Source organism: Anomaloglossus baeobatrachus, chromosome 3, assembly GCF_048569485.1.
Source record: "Anomaloglossus baeobatrachus isolate aAnoBae1 chromosome 3, aAnoBae1.hap1, whole genome shotgun sequence".
NCBI lineage: Eukaryota > Metazoa > Chordata > Amphibia > Anura > Aromobatidae > Anomaloglossus > Anomaloglossus baeobatrachus.
The window spans coordinates 7,550,343-7,570,609 of NC_134355.1; the positions used below are offsets into that span (position 1 = coordinate 7,550,343).

The 20,267-nt window shown below is 53.1% G+C and overlaps 5 pseudogenes; 3 read left to right on the forward strand and 2 right to left on the reverse strand.

The window, feature by feature from the left end:
• Positions 1-1,599: 1,599 nt before the first annotated feature.
• LOC142297931 (U7 small nuclear RNA) lies at positions 1,600-1,660 on the reverse strand (annotated as a pseudogene).
• A 1,567-nt stretch (positions 1,661-3,227) lies between these two features.
• LOC142297947 (U7 small nuclear RNA) lies at positions 3,228-3,288 on the forward strand (annotated as a pseudogene).
• Positions 3,289-7,244: 3,956 nt separating this feature from the next.
• On the forward strand, positions 7,245-7,305 carry LOC142297935 (U7 small nuclear RNA; annotated as a pseudogene).
• A 1,125-nt stretch (positions 7,306-8,430) lies between these two features.
• On the reverse strand, positions 8,431-8,491 carry LOC142297948 (U7 small nuclear RNA; annotated as a pseudogene).
• A 3,313-nt stretch (positions 8,492-11,804) lies between these two features.
• On the forward strand, positions 11,805-11,865 carry LOC142297949 (U7 small nuclear RNA; annotated as a pseudogene).
• Positions 11,866-20,267: the final 8,402 nt, after the last annotated feature.

Genomic DNA, 20,267 nt, shown 5'->3' on the forward strand with positions numbered 1-20,267 from the left:
GTTGGTGATCCCAGGGCCCAGTGATGGGGTTGGAATGGTGGACAGGCTGGTCTGGGGCCTGTGGAAGTGCAGGGGCGCAGGGGCAGCGCTGTGTCGCACGGCACGGAGGTACTCACTCAGCCAGTAAACACGACACAGTTCACGGTAAACAAACGGCTGGTTGGACGGGTCCCTCGGACGGTTACGGTGCTGATGTTCCCTGCAGTTGACGGTGACGGTCTCTTCCCTGCACCTATGTGTTGTTGTTTGGTAGCGATGGGTTCCCACCGGTTACCTGCTCCCCAGCTTGGATATGAGCCGGAGGAGCTCCACTCTTGCCCGCAGGCGCTGGCCCTGGGAAACTGGTGCCCTGGCGGTGGCGGTGTCTCCCCTTAACGGTCGGACTGTTGCCTTCAACGGGACTTGGTTGTTGGGAGACAGTCGTCCCCTTCACTGACGGATTTGGCAAATTCGGCGACTCCTAGCCTTGCCGGGATCCGAAAGGCCCCTGCCCTGGTGCTGACTGCTCTTTGTATACCGCTCCAATACCGCCGGGTCACCACCCGTCCGCGGTCCTTTCGGCAACCTCCAATCAGTTTCGCCTGCAGACAGTCACCGCCGTCTGCCAACCTTGCTGTCTCAGTCCGGGGAACACACCCGGACCAACTTCAGGCTTGCTTAACTGTTTCTTTTTACTTCTTTACTCCTCTTACAAGCTCCTCTCCTTTGCTCCACTACCACTTCACTTCCTTCTACTTCTTCCTCCTAAACTGCACTCCACTCTAGCCCTCAGCTAGACTTCAACTGCCTGGTTTTCCCGCCTCCAGGGCTGTGAACTCCTCGGTGGGCGGAGCCCACCGCCTGGCCCACCCCCTGGTGTGGACATCAGCCCCTGGAGGAAGGCAACAAGGATTTTAGTTTTGACCTTGTGTGTACCTGCTGGGAATGTGGGGTGCATGTGATGTTGTGACCTGTGACCCCTGGCTTGCCCAGGGCGTCACACGACCAATCAGCATTCTCCACGTGGCGTGACGTCACCCGCGACCAATCAGCGTTCTCCACGTGATGCACATGCGCAGATCGCAATAGCGCTTCTGTGATCTGGGACCACCAGGACGCTGCAACAGAAAGGGACAAAGGAGAACGCGAGTTATTAGCAGCAGGACTCGTAACACGGGGCTTGTGGATAAGGATCCTTGGAGGAAGTAGGTGACCTCTGGGATCCCCTGTGTGAGAAGATCCCGGTCACAGAGGCTTAGATGCTGAGGGATCTGAAGGCAGTGGATCTTCTTACAGATCCCGTTGTGTGAGACGCTTCCATCTCTTCCAGGAATAATTCTCTGCAGTAATAAATCCTCCGGTCTCTGCTGCCTCCGGCCGGTGATCGCCATTCTTGGGTCACACTCGGTTGTTAGATGATACCATTGATTCTTCCAGGACCTGTGAAGCTTTCGGAGAGGATCTTCACTCGCCCTTTCCCATAAGGAGGCGGAGCTATGCAAATTCCCCATCTCAGCTTCATAAATGGATCCCTTTGTTGTGCCACAGTCACTTGGATCACACTGGTGATCATCAGTCTCAACCACATTAATAAATATTTTTTCTATTTTTCACAGACATTTGGGCTTTTCAGCATTTGCCAAAAAGCTGTTAAACAAATAATAAAAGAGCTATAAACCTAGGTCACATGGAGCGTTTCCCCGACCTCCCCTCCCCCATCACCATCAATATCATGGAGACGACACCGCACAGATCCATCATCTCAGAAATCATCACAGAATAGAAAGATCCCTCCAGATCACAGCTGTATAATAATCAGCAGATCCTCCATATATAATGATCCCGGAGAGATCAAGTCAGGAGGAGGCGACAGGAATCCACCAAGTGACCACCAGAAGGGAATCTGCATAGCTCCACCCCCTTGTGGAAACCACGCCTCCTTCACGCAAGGCTCCTCCCACCTCCATAATCAGAAGCACAAGCCCTGGAGCCGCAGCCGGCTGTGTTCGGGTTTCCCCCACCCGGCTGGTGGTCTCTGTCTTTCTCCTGCACCTGTTTAGAATGGTGGACTACCTGCGCTTGCAACTTCAAGAGTCCGCTCCCGGCTAATTGTCGCCTAAGGAGCCCTTTGCCCGCAGACGCTTGCCCGTGGGATCTCTGAGCCGTAGCGGTGGCCTGTTATCCCCCTCGGTGGGCTGTTGCCTTCAATCGGGACTTTTGGTGGGACAGAATCTCTAGTCCTGGCCGCAATCAGTTAATTAACCAGTTCCAGTCGCTTCTGGACCTAGCTTCAGGGTCTGAGTACCCCCTGTGTGCTCCGGTTTCCGAGTTGGTTCCCTGGGTTAGTATCGGCGGGCTACAACCCTGTCCCGGTCCACAACGGTTCCACCGAGCCGTCTTCGGCTAGTTTCACACTTGCGCTATTTTGACGCAAACGGAATCCGTCACTAATGTAGTACAGTTCATTTATTTACAGTGGAAGCGTATTACTATGGCGCGTGTGTGTGTCATGCCGTACCGCTTGTGTCCACACGATGTCGCGCTTCCACTGTAAATAAATGAACTGACGGATTCCGTTTGCGTCAAAATAGCGCAAGTGTGAGTGGGCCCTTCCCGGCTCCTGCAGACGGAGACCGCCGTCTTTCTCCTAGCCAAAGGCACCAGGGCCCCTACCCTGGCACCTGTCAGTTTGTCCTCAGGCCCAGACACAGGCCTGACCTCCACTCCAACTGAACTGAACTGACTTTTCCCCGCCCCGGGCTGTGCAAAACTCCTCGATGAGCGTCTTCCAACCGCCTGGCTCCGCCCCCTGGTGTGTCTATCAAGCCCTTAGGGGGTGACTAGGGTTTCTAGGTTGGCTGTGAGTTACCTGTGAGGGAAAGGTGTAATGCGGAGCCGTATTTGTGACTTGTAACAATCTTCCACCTCTGAGGCTCCAGGGCTTGTGCTGCTGATTGTGGAGGTGGGAGGAGCCTTGGAGGAAGGAGGTGTGGTTTCCAGAAGGGGGTGGAGCTATGCAGATTCCCTCTGGTGGTCTCTTGGTGGATTCCTGTCGCCTCCTCCTGACTTGATCTCTCTGGGATCATTATATATGGAGGATCTGCTGATTATTATACAGCTGGGATCTGTGATCTGGAGGGATCTTTCTATTCTGTGATGATTTCTCAGATGATGGATCTGTGCGGTGTCGTCTCCATGATATTGATGGTGATGGGGGAGGGGAGGTCAGGGAAACGCTCCATGTGACCCAGGTTTATAGCTCTTTTACTATTTGTTTAACTGCTTTTTGGTAAATGCTGAAAAGCCCAAATGTCTGTGAAGAATAGAAAAGTTGTTCCTTAGGTTGATCTCATTGATCACGAATCTCATAGTGGGATCTTCTGTGATCTATCGTTATATAATCTCTGTGATGAGAAGTAACAATCTCGTGAGGAGCTTTTATAGTTACACATTTTCCTGGAGCCGGAGATTTGCTGGACTCTACATAAGAGAAGAATGGCGAGTAACGCTTCATCCCGGGGTCTCCTCATCATCATCGCTGGGGTCTTATGGTAATGGCTGGAGACGTCTCACGAGTCACACAACAGGTTCTGTAAAAAGATCCGACTGCACCGAGGCGTCTCCAGATCTCCTCAGTATCTGATCCTCTGTGACCGGGATCTTCTCACACCTAGTTATGGAGGCTGAGATGGATCCTTGGTGCAGGAGGATCTTCTCCATCGTGAGACGCTTCCATCCACCTCCTTGAGAATAAAGGAGACAATTTTCCTCCCCTGAGGCTCCGGGGCTTGTGGATAAGGATCCTTGGAGGAAGTAGGTGACCTCTGGGATCTCCTGTTTGAGAAGATCCCGGTCACAGAGGCGTAGATCCTAAGGGATCTGAAGGCAGTGGATCTTCTTACAGATTCCGTTGTGTGAGACGCTTCCATCTCTTCCAGGAATAATTCACTGCAGTAATAAATCCTCCGGTTTCTGCTGCCTCCGGCCGGTGATCGCCATTCTTGTGTCACATTTGGTTTTAGTTGATACCATTGATTCTTCCAGGACATGTGAAGCTTTCGGAGAGGGTCTTCACTCGCCCTTTTCCCATAAGGAGGCGGAGCTATGCAAATTCCCCATTTTCTTTAGTGATTCACTTAGTGCAGGGGTGGGAACCTCTGGCCTGTGGGCCATATGCGGCCCCCGATGATTTTTTATGCGTCCTCTGAGCACATTATTGGGACCGCAGTACTCGGGCGGCAGCTGCGGTCTAGTCGGCGGCTGGCGCTTTAAATCACCATGTGTGAGGCACATACCATTAGGTCTTCAGCCTGGTGACCTGTGCCAGCCTGGTGAGGACGTACTTTGTGGTTGGGGTAAGCGTGAGATGCGCTGCGCTCCTGTACCACAGAAGAAGAGGAAGCATCAAGGTTTTCCGGTCTCCCCTTTGTAGATGCCTCCCACTGCTGTGAGCCTCATACCTCCCGCGGTGAAGTGAGCCTCCTACCTCCCGCGGTGAAGTGAGCCTCCTACCTCCCGCGGTGAAGTGAGCCTCCTACCTCCCGAAGTGAAGTGAGCCTCCTACCTCCCGCGGTGAAGTGAGCCTCCTACCTCCCACGGTGAAGTGAGCCTCCTACCTCCCGCGGTGAAGTGAGCCTCCTACCTCCCGAAGTGAAGTGAGCCTCCTACCTCCCGCGGTGAAGTGAGCCTCCTACCTCCCACGGTGAAGTGAGCCTCCTACCTCCCGCGGTGAAGTGAGCCTCCTACCTCCCGCGGTGAAGTGAGCCTCCTGCCTCCCGCAGTGCTGTGGCGCTTGCCTCCTGCGTTGTTGTGAGCCTCCTGCGGTGATGTGTCTCCTGCCTGTAGCCTCCTGCCTCCCGCGGTGATGTGAGCCTCCTGCTGTGAGCCCTCCACCCAGTGCTGTGTACCCCCTCTAGTACTGTTAATTCCCACCAGTGCTATGTGCTCTCCTCCCAGTGCTGTGTACCAGCCCCCATTGCTGTCTGTGCCCCTTGGTGATGTCTGTGCCCCCTTAGTCCTGTCCATGTCCCCCAGTGCTGTGCGTGCCCCTCTAGTGTTGTCCGTGCTGCTGCCAGTTCTGTGCATGTCTGGCAGTACTGTCTGTGCCCCCTAGTGATTTCCAAGTCCCACTCCTGTGATGTGTATATGTCCCTAGTCCCTCTTGTGATGTATATATGCCCCCAGCCCCTCCTGTCATGTATATATGCCCCAACTCCTCCTGTGATGTATATATGCCCCAACTCCTCCTGTGATGTATATATGCCCCAACTCCTCCTGTGATGTATACCACCTCCTTGGGATTGAAGGCAGCAATCTTCCTCCCCTGAGGTTCCAGGACTTGTGCTGCTCATTGTGGAGGTGGGAGGAGCTTTGGAGGAAGGAGGCGTGGTTTCCAGAAGGGGGTGGAGCTATTTAGATTCCCCTCTGGTGGTCACTTGGTGGATTCCTGTCGCCTCCTCCTGACTTGATCTCTTCGGGATCATTATATATGGAGGATCTGCTGATTATTACACAGCTGTGATCTGTGATCTGGAGGGATCTTTCTATTCTGTGATGATGTCTCAGATGATGGATCTGTGCGGTGTCGTCTCCATGATATTGATGGTGATGGGGGAGGGGAGGTCGGGGAAACGCTCCATGTGACCCAGGTTTATAGCTTCTTTTACTATTTGTTTAACTGCTTTTTGGTAAATGCTGAAAAGCCCAAATGTCTGTGAAAAATAGAAAAGTTTTTTCTTAGGTTGATCTCATTGATCACGAATCTCATAGTGGGATCTTCTGTGATCTATCGTTATACAATATCTGTGATGAGAAGTAACAATCTCGTGAGGAGCTTTTATAGTTACACATTTTCCTGGAGCCGGAGATTTGCTGGACTCTACATAAGAGAAGAATGGCGAGTAACGCTTCATCCCGGGGTCTCCTCATCATCATCGCTGGGGTCTTATGGTAATGGCTGGAGACGTCTCACAAGTCACACAGCATGCCGCAACCGGAAAAAAACGGACGGGCCGCATGTAAAAACTTATGCAAAGGATGCGGTGTTTTCGCCGCATCCGTTGCATAGTTTTCACAGCCGGATTGAGCCGCAGGGCTCAAACCGGATGTGTGAAAGTAGCCTCAGAAGCACAAGCCCTGGACGCTTGCCCGTGGGATCTCTGAGCCGTAGCGGTGGCCTCTTATCACCCTCAGTGGGCTGTTGCCTTCAATCGGGACTTTGGGTGGTACAGAATCTCTAGTCCTGGCCGCAATCAGTTAATTAACCAGTTCCAGTCGCTTCTGGACCTAGCTTCAGGGTCTGAGTACCCCCTGTGTGCTCCGGTTTCCGAGTTGGTTCCCTGGCTCAGTATCGGCGGGCTACAACCCTGTCCCGGTCCACAACGGTTCCACCGAGCCGTCTTCGGCTAGTTTCACACTTGCGCTATTTTGACGCAAACGGAATCCGTCACTAATGTAGTACAGTTCATTTATTTACAGTGGAAGCGCGTTACTATGGCGCGCGTGTCATGCAGTACCCGCTTGTGTCCACACGATGTCGCGCTTCCACTGTAAATAAGTGAACTGTACTACATTACTGACGGATTCCGTTTGCATCAAAATAGCGCAAGTGTGAGTGGGCCCTTCCCGGCTCCTGCAGACGGAGACCGCCGTCTCTCTCCTAGCCAAAGGCACCATGGCTCCTACCCTGGCACCTGTCAGTTTGTCCTCAGGCCCAGACACAGGCCTGACCTCCACTCCAACTGAACTGAACTGACTTTTCCCCGCCCCGGGCTGTGCAAAACTCCTCGGTGGGCGTCTTCCAACCGCCTGGCTCCGCCCCCTGGTGTGTCTATCAAGCCCTTAGGGGGGTGACTAGGGTTTTAATGGTTGGCTGTGTGTTACCTGTGAGGGAAGGGTGTAATGCGGAGCCGCAGATGTGAAACCAGCCTAACAATCTTCCTCTTCTGAGGCTCCAGGGCTTGTGCTGCTGATTGTGGAGGTGGGCGGATCCGTGGAGGAAGGAGGCGTGGTTTCTACAAGGGGGTGGAGCTATGCAGATTTCCTCTGGTGGTCTCTTGGTGGATTCCTGTCGCCTCCTCCTGACTTGATCTCTCCGGGATCATTATATATGGAGGATCTGCTGATTATTATACAGCTATGATCTGTGATCTGGAGGGATCTTTCCATTCTGTGATGATTTCTCAGATGATGGATCTGTGCGGTGTCGTCTCCATGATATTGATGGTGATGGGGGAGGGGAGGTCAGGGAAACGCTCCATGTGACCCAGGTTTACAGCTCTTTTACTATTTGTTTAACTGCTTTTTGGTAAATGCTGAAAAGCCCAAATGTCTGTGAAGAATAGAAAAGTTATTTCTTAGGTTGATCTAATTGATCATGAATCTCATAGTGGGATCTTCTGTGATCTATCGTTATACAATCTCGTGAGGAGCTTTTATAGTTACACATTTTCCTGGAGCCGGAGATTTGCTGGACTCTACATAAGAGAAGAATGGCGAGTAACGCTTCATCCCGGGGTCTCCTCATCATCATCGCTGGGGTCTTATGGTAATGGCTGGAGACGTCTCACGAGTCACACAACAGGTTCTGTAAGAAGATCCGGCTGCACCGAGGCGTCTCCAGATCTCCTCAGTATCTGAGCCTCTGTGACCGGGATCTTCTCACACCTAGTTATGGAGGCCGAGATGGATCCTTGGTGCAGGAGGATCTTCTCCATCGTGAGACGCTTCAATCCACCTCATTGACAATAAAGGAGACAATTTTCCTCCCCTGAGGCTCTGGGGCTTGTAGATAAGGATCCTTGGAGGAAGTAGGTGACCTCTGGGATCTCCTGTGTGAGAAGATCCCGGTCACAGAGGCATTGCTCCCACTAGCCAGTTTCCTACTCCACACTGATGAGGGGCAAATACCCCGAAACAGCTGTTTGTAGATGTATACCATGTTTTGGTAAAGTGGTTTCCATGACTGGAGACTGCCCTTCCCGTGGTTCTTCCTTCCCGGTGAAAGACATGGCTAGTTTCCTGCCAGAGTTGAGAAATATGTGATGGTGTCTCCGCGGCATTCTGTTTTTGTTTTACAGAGTCTTAGATCCTGAGGAATCTGAAGGCAGTGGATCTTCTTACAGATCCCGTTGTGTGAGACGCTTCCATCTCTTCCAGGAATAATTCTCTGCAGTAATAAATCCTCCGGTTTCTGCTGCCTCCGGCCGGTGATCGCCATTCTTGGGTCACACTCGGTTTTTAGATGATACCATTGATTCTTCCAGGACCTGTGAAGCTTTCGGAGAGGGTCTTCACTCGCCTTTTCCCATAAGGGGACAGAGTTATGCAAATTCCCCATTTTCCTTCAATGATTCTCTTAATGGATCCTTATGTTGTGCTGCAGTCATAGGGATCACACTGGTGATCTTCAGCCTCAGACACTAAAATAGCTTTTCTATTCTTCACAGACATTTGGGCTTTTCAGCATTTACCAAAAAGCAGTTAAACAAATAGTAAAAGAGCTATAAACCTGGGTCACATGGAGCGTTTCCCCGACCTCCCCTCCCCCATCACCATCAATATCATGGAGACGACACCGCACAGATCCATCATCTGAGAAATCATCACAGAATAGAAAGATCTCCAGATCACAGATCACAGCTGTATAATAATCAGCAGATCCTCCATATATAATGATCCCGGAGAGATCAAATCAGGAGGAGGCGCCAGGAATCCACCAAGAGACCACCAGAGGGAAATCTGCATATCTCCACCCCCTTCTGGAAACCACACCTCCTTCCTCCAAGGATCTGCCCACCTCCACAATCAGCAGCACAAGCCCTGGAGCCTCAGGGAGGAAGATTGCTGCCTTTAATCTCAAGGAGGTGGATGGAAGTGTGACGCCTTGGCCGGGCCAGGTAGTCACAAATAGGGCCCCGCATTACACCCTTCCCCCACAGGTAACACACAGCCAACCCTTAAAACCCTAGTCACTCCCCTAAGGGCGTGATAGACACGCCAGGGGGCGGAACCAGGCGTTTGGAAGACGCCCACCTAGGAGTTTTAGACAGCCCGGGGCGGGGAAAAGTCAGTTTGTGTTTAGAGTTCAAGTTGGAGAAGAGTGTGGGCTGGAGCTGAGTGAGGCAAATACCCTAAGTTGGACAGGTGCCAGGGTAGGAGCCATGGTGCCTTTGGCTAGGAGGCAGACGGCGGTCTCTGTCTGCAGGAGGCGGAAAGACGGCTCGGTGGAACCGAGGTGGACCGGGACATGGTAGTGCCCCGCCGGTACCGACCCGGGGAACCGACTCGGAAACCGTAGCACACAGGGGGGTACTCAGACCCTGAAGCTAGGCCCAGAAGCGACTGCAACTAGTTAAATAACTGATTGCGGCCAGGACTAGAGGTCCTGTCCCAGCCAAAGTCCCGATTGAAGGTAACAGCCCACTGAGGGGGATAAGAGGCCACCGCCAGGGCTCAGAGATCCACGGGCCAGCGTCTGCGGGCAAGGGCTCCTTAGGCGACAACTAGCCAGGAGCGGACTCCTGAAGTTGCAAGCACAGGCAATCCACCATTACAAAACAGGTACAGGAGAAAGACAGAGACCACCAGCCGGGTGGGGGAACCCGAACGCAGCTGGCTGCGGGCACCGACCACCATCACCTTGGTTTACCAGAGACTTGTGTGCTTTTCTAATAGTGAGTACATCAGCACCCTGCGTTCGCCCATCTCTCTGAACCACCAAACCCCAACGGGTCCCGGGGCCACCATCTCTGCCCACGGAGGGGGTTAATAACTTGCTGCGCAACATCTGTGACGCCCTGGACTATCCAAGTCATCCCAGGTAGACACAACAACACTACACACCCCCCTCCCAGTTATGTAACATCAGTCAAACTAAAAGCCTTGTCACCACCCTCCAGGTTTGATGTCCACACCGGGGTGGTGGAGCAAGGTGGTTGGCTCCACCCACCGAGGAGTTCACAGGCCTGGAGGCAGGAAAAACAGAGGAGTTGTGTAGAAAGAGAGTTGGCGTCTAGCTCAGGCCCTGGAAGGGTCAAGTTCAAGTCCAGAAGCAGACCTGTGCTCAGGCCTGCCAGAGACTACTCCGGTGGCTGGGTTGGAGCCCAGTCACCATTGGCAAGGAGGCAGACAGTAGTGGCCGCCTGAAGGAGACCGGGAATACGACTGGTGGAACCGTAAGGGAGCGGGAGAGGGTAGTGGCCCACCGGAACCGAACCGGGGAGCCAACTGGATACTGGAGCACCAGGCAGGGTACTCAGATGGAGCACCAGGCAGGGTACTCAGACCCTGAACTAGGCTAGAAGCCACCACCATAGTCAAATTAACTGATTGCGGTCTGGACCTCAGGGGTTCATTCCCACCTAAGTCCCGATTGAAGGCAACAGCCCAACCATTCCGGATAAGTGCCACCGCCAAGGGCCAGAGATCCAAAGGGCCAGCGTCTGCGGGCAAACGGGCTCCTATGACAGATACACGTCGGGGAGCGGACTACCGGTGTCTAGGCACAGGAGTCAAGATTCACATATAAAGGTGCAGGAGAAAGGCGGACATTACCAACCTGACCTGGGAAAAACTGCAGCCGGCTGCGGGCCCCGTTCATCACTCCGTTTAGTTTACCAGTGACTCCAGTGTCTTGTGTCAGAGTGAGTACACCAGTGCCATCAGGCACCGCACCGCCCGGCACCGCAACACTTCACCCTGCACCCGGACCTCAGTCCATCGGACCCCAGGACCAACAACCCCTGCCCTCGGAGGGGTCAACACCTAGCTGCGCCATTACACCGCTCCCGGGATCCCCGTACCTTCACCGCAAAGGTGCACCGCAACACTACACCCTGCACCCGGGCCTCGGCCCACCAGATCCCGGGACCAACAACCCCTACCCTCGGAGGGGTCAACACCTAGCTGCGCCATTACACCGCTCCCGGGATCCCCGTACCTTCACCGCAGCGGTGGTGTCCACAATCACCACAACCCGTGGGTGGCGTCACGAACTATCACCTCAAATCCAAACACCCCAAATCCCCGTGTGTAGCTCCATCTCCCTTGCAGAGCGACGTGACCCCTGGGTCCGTGAGAGGCTCGAGCCACCACTCGCAGTGCGAGCACAGATCCGAGCGGCTCCGCGGTCGCAGCCGAGCCCGCGGGGTGGTTCACATCTCCCCCAGGTGCCCCGTAACTGCAGTGGTGGAGTCCAATATCACCACATACCGTGGGTGGCGTCACAAACTCTGTACGGCTCAGCCCGTACATATACGTCCTACACCCACCATCCCTCCCCTTTTCATTTGAAGTGACCGCGAGACCCCCGGGTCTGGAGACCCTCGAGCCACCCACAGAAGGACCCGATCAAAGCAGCTCGGCTGCTGAGAGTGGGGCGGTACATATATGTCCCCATCCCCTCCTGTGATGTGTATATGTCCCCATCCCCTCCTGTGATGTGTATATGCCCCAACTCCTCCTGTGATGTATACCACCTCCCTGGGATTGAAGGCAGCAATCTTCCTCCCCTGAGGCTCCAGGGCTTGTGCTGCTGATTGTGGGGGTGGGATGAGCTCTGGAGGAAGGAGGCGTGGTTTCCAGAAGGGGGTGAAGCTATGCAGATTCCCCTCTGGTGGTCACTTGGTGGATTCCTGTCGCCTCCTCCTGACTTGATCTCTTCGGGATCATTATATATGGAGGATCTGCTGATTATTATACAGCTGTGATCTGGAGGGATCTTTCTATTCTGTGATGATTTCTCAGATGATGGATCTGTGCGGTGTCGTCTTCATGATATTGATGGTGATGGGGGAGGGGAGGTCGGGGAAACGCTCCATGTGACCCAGGTTTATAGCTCTTTTACTATTTGTTTAACTGCTTTTTGGTAAATGCTGAAAAGCCCAAATGTCTGTGAAGAATAGAAAAGTTATTCCTTAGGTTGATCTCATTGATCACGAATCTCATAATGGGATCTTCTGTGATCTATCATTATATAATCTCTGTGATGAGAAGAACAATCTCGTGAGGAGCTTTTATAGTCACACATTTTCCTGGAGCCGGAGATTTGCTGAACTCTATATAAGAGAAGAATGGCGAGTAACGCTTCATCCCGGGGTCTCCTCATCATCATCGCTGGGGTCTTATGGTAATGGATGTGTGACCCCTGGACTAGCCAGGTAGTCACAGGTAGACCCCTGCAGAAACACCAGCCCCTAATAAGGTGACAGCAGCCAACCTACAAACCCTTGTCACCTCCCTCAGGGTTTGATGTTCACACCAGGGGGCGGAGCCTGGCGGTTGGCCACGCCCACCGAGGAGTTTACAGGCCCGGAGGCAGGAAAAACAAAAAGAGAAGCGAGTTGAGTTTGGACAGTGAAGTGAAGTGGAGTTCAAGTGCAGACCAGGTCTGCCACAGTCTAACACCAGGTGTCTGGGTTGGAGTCCAGTCACCTCTTGTAATGAGGCAGACGGTGGTTGCCGGCTGCAGGAGTTGGGAAGACGGCTGGTGGAACCGTAAGGGACCGGGACAGGGTAGTGGCCCGCCGGAACCGAACCGGGGAGCCAACTGGAAACCGGAGCACCAGGAGGGGTACTCAGACCCAGAACGAGGTCCAGAAGCCACTGGGCCACGTCGAATTCACTGATTGAGGTTTAGACCTTAGGTCCTTTCCCGTCCCAAGACCCAAAGACGGCAACAGCCCACCGAGGGGGATAGAACCGCACCTCGCAACCACCGGGCCCCGGGACCATCACCCCCTGCCCATGGAGGGGTCAACACCAGGCTGCACAACACCGTCCCCGGGAGCCTAGTTAACGGCAGCGGTGGTGTCCATCCATTCACCACAACCTGTGGGTGGCGTCACGAACTTACACCTATAAACTCCAGGGCCTCAGCCGTGAACCTCCCCACCGAAATCCCTACACGTAGCGCCAACTCCCCTTCAGAGCGAAGTGACCCCAGGGTCCGGGAGGAGCTCGAGCCACCCACCGACGAGCACAGACCCGAGCGGCTCAGCAGCCGGCCGACCCCCGGGGCGGTACAGATGGAGACGTGTCACGCAACAGGTTTTGTAAGAAGATCCAACTGGACCGAGGCGTCTCTGTGACGCCCTGGACAAGCCAGGTGGTGACTGATAGAGCCCCGCACAACACCTGTCCCCTCACTAGGTAACACCAGCCAACCACATTAAACCCTAGTCACCTCGCTCAGGGCTGGAGGAACACACCAGGGGGCGGAGCCAGGCGGTTGGCCACACCCACCGAGGAGGTCAGAGAGCCTGAGGAAGGAAAACACAAACAGTTCACGAGAAGTGCAGTGCAGGAGGGAGGTGTAACGGGGGCTGATAGTAGATAACCACAGGCTATCGGGGGCCACTGTGCAGGAACCTGCTGCTGATAACGGCAGAGGACGAGGGGGAACCTGTACCACAGAAGCAGCACTGACACTGTCACGTCACAGAGGCACTAACAAAGACGGCGTTCACTGTTTAATTCACAGCGACTACCGAATTAGCATAAACACAAATGAGGGATATGCTAAACAACTAATGCAGACTACAAAAGTAACCAAAAGGAGACGTAGTAGAGTCTATTATCTGCACAGAGCTCTACATAAACGTGTGCTCACTAACCGTAACCGCACACAGACACAGGTACCTCTGTTACCTCACAGAGGGGTGTATGAGAGATAACAAGCGTATGGCTGCACTCACAGAGTGCGCACTGTAATGTCTCCATTACTCTTCACAGAGACAGTATGAGATCACTTGTGCAAGAGCACAGGAGAGTACGTAACGTCTGCTAGATAACCGCTAGCAACACAGGGAGAGCTCTCCAACCTAAGAGCTGGGGTGGAACAACAAGTCCCAGCACGGCCACATGCAGCAAGCACCTGCCTAAGTCCACTCCACTAATGTGCGAGGATACGGACAGCAGCCATGCTGCAAGGTACAAGAACGCTATCCTACTGATAGTGTGGCGCCCCTGAGGCTTCCGTCGCCACAGGTCATTGCACCCCATCCAGTGGTGTGATGCCCCATTCTGGGAGAGGAAGAGAGTGAACTCCGGTCCCCTGGTAAATCCACACTACACCCATTGCTAGGAACACACTGGGACCAGGGAAAGTGGGACAGACAACCCTCCCATGCTGCATGCTGGGAGGGGCCGTAAGACCCATCCCTGCTCCTATAGGGTAGAACAGAGCAATTGGGGAGGTGGGAGGAGCCATCTGAGAACAGACACAGAGAGGAAGGTCAAGTTTAGTCAGAAGGAGTCAAAGAGAGGGAGGGGAAGGAGGAGGAGGCCTGCTGGAGGCAGGCAAGGAGGAGAAGTAAAGAGGAGAGAAAAGCCCCAAGGCAGTCAGGGGCTAGAAAGAAGAAAAGAGACGCTTCCTGGTGAAGATCCTGGGACTCGGAGGTCCAGGTGACACCACGTAGAAAACAGAAGGAGTCGCAGGGCCACGGGTAGTCTGTATAGCTGTCCAGGGCAGTTTAGAGCTGCGGTGGCCTGTTCCACAGTAACATCGGTGGAGGGATTAAGCTGCTACAGGGGACGGTTCCTAGAGACTGGAGGAGTGCAAAGATCATCTCCAAACAGTAAAAACCGAGGCCCAGGGACGTTGTAAACTCCCAGGGCCAGAACCCATAGCAGACCTTACAGAAAAGGGGTAATCAGCCGACAGGTGACCCCCCAGCCTGGAGGCTGTAGTGGAGGCCAAGCCAGGTTTATCCTATCAAAGGCAAGGCTAAGGAAGACAGCAGAAGAAAGAGACACTAAGAGAAGGGCACCGGCTTTTACTCTCAGAATCACCCAGAAACGGCGGAGGTCCCTGACAGTGGTCCCAGCAGTCCAAGGGTCCCCGGGACCCGACAAGAATTGTGAGTAAAGAACTTGGACTGCAGCCTTGGAGTGGTCTCTGTTATTTCATCTGCATAGACATTCACAAGCACCAACAGTGCCCCGGGCATTGCTCCACCTGTGGGGAGCAGTACCACCATTGCTGCTATAACATCCCCCGGAGGCCTCATACAGCAACGGCGGTCTATTAGCCGCATACCACAGGTGGCGTCACGAACACAAACTTTAATTCACCTAGCCACATATAATACTGACACCCACCAGGGCCACAGAGCCGGGCCCAGCCACCACTGACTACCACCGGACTAGTCCGGCCCGGCACCGGGTGTCCCATAGCCCTGGGGTGGGCGAGTCAATTTTGGCGTCACGAACAGGATTTCGTGCCCGGTCACACCGGGTACTGTGCGCCTGAAGAATCGTGAAATAGCCTGTGTTTACTGTGAGAAACTGCCGCCATTGAAGCCACTGAGCGCGGGAAGAAGGGGGGCGTGAAAGAAGAAAGGGCGCGAAGAGAAGCCCCGCCCCCTTGTCCAAGAAAAGAGCGCGAAGCAGTGCCCGCGATGGAGAGCGGAGGAAGAAAAGATGGCGCGCGAAGAAGCTAAAATGATGGACGCCGAGCAACGAGCGGCCAGAGGAGGAGTGGCCGAGCCGGGACACGCACCTCAGAACCGGGTGGTGTCCTGCGTCCTGGAGAGCGGAGAAGATCCAGCAGCCGCTGCAGAGCCGGGTAAAGAGAGTGTCACCCCCAACCGGCGGAGCTCGGATTGCCAGGTGGGGTTCCTGCTCAGTCCTCCTGCAGGCGCGTGTGCCACCACCGCAGCTCCGATACCAGCACCCTGCATCAGGCCAGCGACCACCAGAACACCGGAGATGCTACTGAGGGGTGAGTCATTTAATGCCCCTGCCGGCGCGAGTGCCCCGACCCCCGCTGCCATGCCCGCGGTCCGTGGAGAGGCGCCCGGCGCGGCAACGCCGATCCAGGCCGCAGCCACGCCAGGTGCGGCCCGCCAAGATCTCACCGCCGGAGCGATGCCCATCCACACCGCAGCAGCGACTCCAACCCAGGCCGCCGCCATGCTAGGCGCGGCCCGCCAAGACAAGGAGGCAGCCCCAGAAGAGCCAGAGTGGCGCCGTACGGCTGGTAACCCCATGCAAGCCAGCAGCCTCGCGCCAGCCAGTAACCCTATGCAAGCGCGCAGCATCTCCCCTAGCAGCAGCACTACCTCAAAGCAGGCCCAGGCCGCAGAACTGAGCAGCGGTCCTGCAACAGCCACTCAGGAGACGCAGACCCGGATCTCCATGGCTTATATGCTGCCTAGGGCCCTGCCAAGAAGGGACTCCAGCACAGAAATGCAAGAGTAAAGTGAAAGTAAAGAAAAGAAGAAGCTGAACTGTAAATAGCCCCTGTCTGCCCCTTATGCTTTGTGAAGATGTCCCTTTTGTGCTGCCCTTATGTTCTTTTTGAAGATGACACCCTTTCCTGCCTTGCTGCCCCTTGTACTTTTTGAAGAAGTCACCCCCTCCTGTATATGTGTTACTGGGCCACTAGACTGGAATGTGGTCCCTAGTAAATGTGATGTGTGAAGTGTCCTGTGTGACCAGGCCACTGGACTTAGTGGCTGGTTTTGTTTTCCGCTTCGTCGATTGAGAGAAACGAACTGCCAGGCTACTGGACTTGTTGTAACCAAGATGTAAATAGTTGCACCCGTTGTGCCCCCTACCAGAATTATGGGGGATGTGCCCGAACCGTGCAATGGACTGGAAGTGCACACTTAGACTTTTCTTTATAAGAAGTTTGCAACGTTTACCTATATGTGCCTCCCATAAAGGGAAGAAATGTTTTACTGTTGTTGTTATATGCATGTAAAAACGTTTTGCAGTTCTTCCACATGTTTTTTGTTGTTTTTCAGCCCGAGGACGTGCTGGGATTTGCTGTGGGGGAGTGTGGCGCCCCTGAGGCTTCCGTCGCCACAGGTCATTGCACCCCATCCAGTGGTGTGATGCCCCATTCTGAGAGAGGAAGAGAGTGAACTCCGGTCCCCTGGTAAATCCACACTACACCCATTGCTAGGAACACACTGGGACCAGGGAAAGTGGCAGACAACCCTCCCATGCTGCATGCTGGGAGGGGGTCATAAGACCCATCCCTGCTCCTATAGGGTAGATCAGAGCAACTGGGGAGGTGGGAGGAGCCATCTGAGAGCAGACACAGAGAGGAAGGTCAAGTTTAGTCAGAAGGAGTCGAAGAGAGGGAGGGGAAGGAGAAGGAGGCCTGCTGGAGGCAGGCAAGGAGGAGAAGTAAAGAGGAGAGAAAAGCCCCAAGGCAGTCAGGGGCTAGAAAGAAGAAAAGAGACGCTTCCTGGTGAAGACCCTGGGACCCAGAGGTCCAGGTGACACCACGTAGAAAACAGAAGGAGTCGCAGGGCCACGGGTAGTCTGTAGAGCTGTCCAGGGCAGTTTAGAGCTGTGGTGGCCTGTTCCACAAGAACATCGGTGGAGGGATTAAGCTGCTACAGGGGACGGTCCCTAGAGACTGGAGGAGTGCAAAGATCATCTCCAAACAGTAAAAACTGAGGCCCAGGGAAGGTTGCAGGCTCCCCGGGCCAGAACCCATAGCAGAACTTCCAGAAAAGGGGTAATCAGCCGACAGGTGACCCCCCAGCCTGGAGGCTGTAGTGGAGGCCAAGCCAGGTTTATCCTATCAAAGGCAAGGCTAAGGAAGACAGCAGAAGAAAGAGACACTAAGAGAAGGGCACCGGCATTCACTCTCAGAATCACTCAGAAACGGCGGAGGTCCCTGACGGTGGTCCCAGCAGTCCAAGGGCCCTGGGCCCCGACAAGAATTGTGAGTAAAGAACTTGAACTGCAGCCTTGGAGTGGTCTCAGTCATTTCAGCTGCATAGACACTCACAAGCACCAACAGTGCCCCGGGCATTGCTCCACCTGTGGGGAGCAGTACCACCATTGCTGCCATAACATCACCCCGGAGGCCTCATACAGCAGCGGCGGCTTAATAGCCGCAGACCACAGGTGGCGTCACGAACACAACCTTTATTCACGAAGCCACATATTCTACTGACACCCACCAGGGCCACGGAGCCGGGCCCAGCCACCACTGACTACCACCGGACTAGTCCGGCCCGGCACCGGGTGTCCCATAGCCCTGGGGTGGGCGAGTCAATAGCGCTCACCTACTTGTGACAGTAATGGTGCAGGAAGGAACCAGCATGGAGCGTCTACTCCTGTGCATGGACCAAGAGGACTGGACGCTGAGCAACGTGTGTCAGGGCTTTATATAGACTCTGTGCCTCCTCCAAGATGGAGGATCACACAGCCAATCAGCAACCAGAGCATCAGAGACATGTGACATCGCCCGCGACCAATCAGCATTCTCCACGTGGCGTGACGTCACCCGCGACCAATCAGCATTCTCCACGTGGCGTGACGTCACCCGCGACCAATCAGCATTCTCCACGTGGCGTCACGTCACCCGCGACCAATCAGCGTTTCATAGTTTCATAGTTTCATAGTTTTTAAGGTTGAAGGGAGACTCTAAGTCCATCTAGTTCACCCCGTAGCCTAACATGTTGATCCAGAGGAAGAAAAAAAAACCCCAATGTGGCAAACAAGTTCCAATGGGGAAAAATTTCCTTCCTGACTCCACATACGGCAATCACACTAGTTCCCTGGATCAACACCCTGTCATAAAATCCAATATACATAACTGGTAATATTACATTTTTCAGGAAAGGCGTCCAGGCTCTGCTTAATGTTAGTAGTGAATCCCTCATTACAACATCATGCGGCAGAGAGCTCCATAGTCTCACTGCTCGTACAGTAAAGAATCCTCATCTGTGATTATGATTAAACCTTCTTTCCTCAAGACGTAGCGGATGCCCCCGTGTTCCAGTCGCAGGCCTAGGTGTAAAAAGATCTTTGGAAAGGTCTCTGTACTGTCCCCTCATATATTTATACATTGTGATTAGATCCCCCCTAAGCCTTTGTTTTTCCTAACTAACTAACCCCAAGTTTAATAACCTGTCTTGGTATTGCAGCCCCCCCATTCCTCTAATAATCTTGGTCGCTCTTCTATCTACCTGTAAGATTATGCTATTTATAACCTTCTATACTTTTGCTAACAAGAAATGCCTCCATTCCTCTCTTAAATTCATTCAGTGAGTGGCCATCACCACTTCCTCAGGAAGAGAGTTCCAGAGCCTCACTGCTCTTACCGTGAAGAACCCTCTTCAATGCTGATGTAGGAATTTTCTTTCCTCCAATCAAAAAGAATGCCCCCTTGTTCTTGTCATAGTCCTTGGTACAAACAGATCATGGGAGAGATCTCTATATGGCCCTCTGATATATTTGTACATATTTATTAGGTCTCCCCTAAGTCTTCTCTTTTCTAGAGTAAATAGACCTAATTTTGATAACCTTTCCGTGTATTGTAATGCACCCACTCCATTTATTATTTTAGTAGCCCGCCTCTGAACCCTTTCAAGTTCAGTAATGTCTTTCTTCAGCACCGGCGCCCAAAATTGCACACAATACTCCAAGTGTGGTCTGACGAGTGATTTGTACAGAGGGAGAATGATGCTTTCATCTCGTGCCCCCAGACCTCTTCTAATGCATCCCATCACCCTATTTGCTTTGGTGGCTGCTGCCTGACACTGGGCACTCCAATTTAGATTCTTATTCACTAAGATGCCTAAGTCTTTTTCCATGTCTGATTTCCCCAGCAGTTTCCCATTTAGTAAGTAATCGTAGCATCTGTTTCTCCTTCCCATGTGCATAACCTTACACTTATCTGTGTTACACCTCATTTGCCATTTTTCAGCCCAATTCTCCAAATTACTCAAATCCATCTGTAGTTGCAAACTGTCCTCCTTTGTGTTAACTACCTTACATAGTTTTGTATCATCTGCAAATACTGATATTTTACTCTGTAAACCATCCACCAGATCATTAATAAATATATTAAATAGTAGGGGGCCCAATACAGACCCCTGTGGCACCCCACTAGTAACCCTGGCCCAATCTGAGTATGCGCCATTAATAACCACTCTTTGTTTTCTACCACTAAGCCAGCTACCTACCCATCTACACACATTTTCCCCGAGCCCAAGCTTTCTCATTTTACTTAGCAGTCTTTTATGTGGGACAGTGTCAAATGATTTACCGAAGTGGAGATAAATGACATCCAATGATTCTCCTCGGTCCATGTGAGAACTTACATCCTCATAGAAGCTGATCAGGTTAGTGTGACAGGAGCGATCCTTCATAAATCCATGCTGATATGGAGTTAAACAGTTATTAACATTGAGACATTCCATAATAGTATCCCTTAAAAACCCTTCAAACATTTTACCCACGTTCTCCACGTGATACACATCACACTGGTGATCATCAGTCTCAGACACAGGAATAACTTTTCTACTCTTCACAGACAT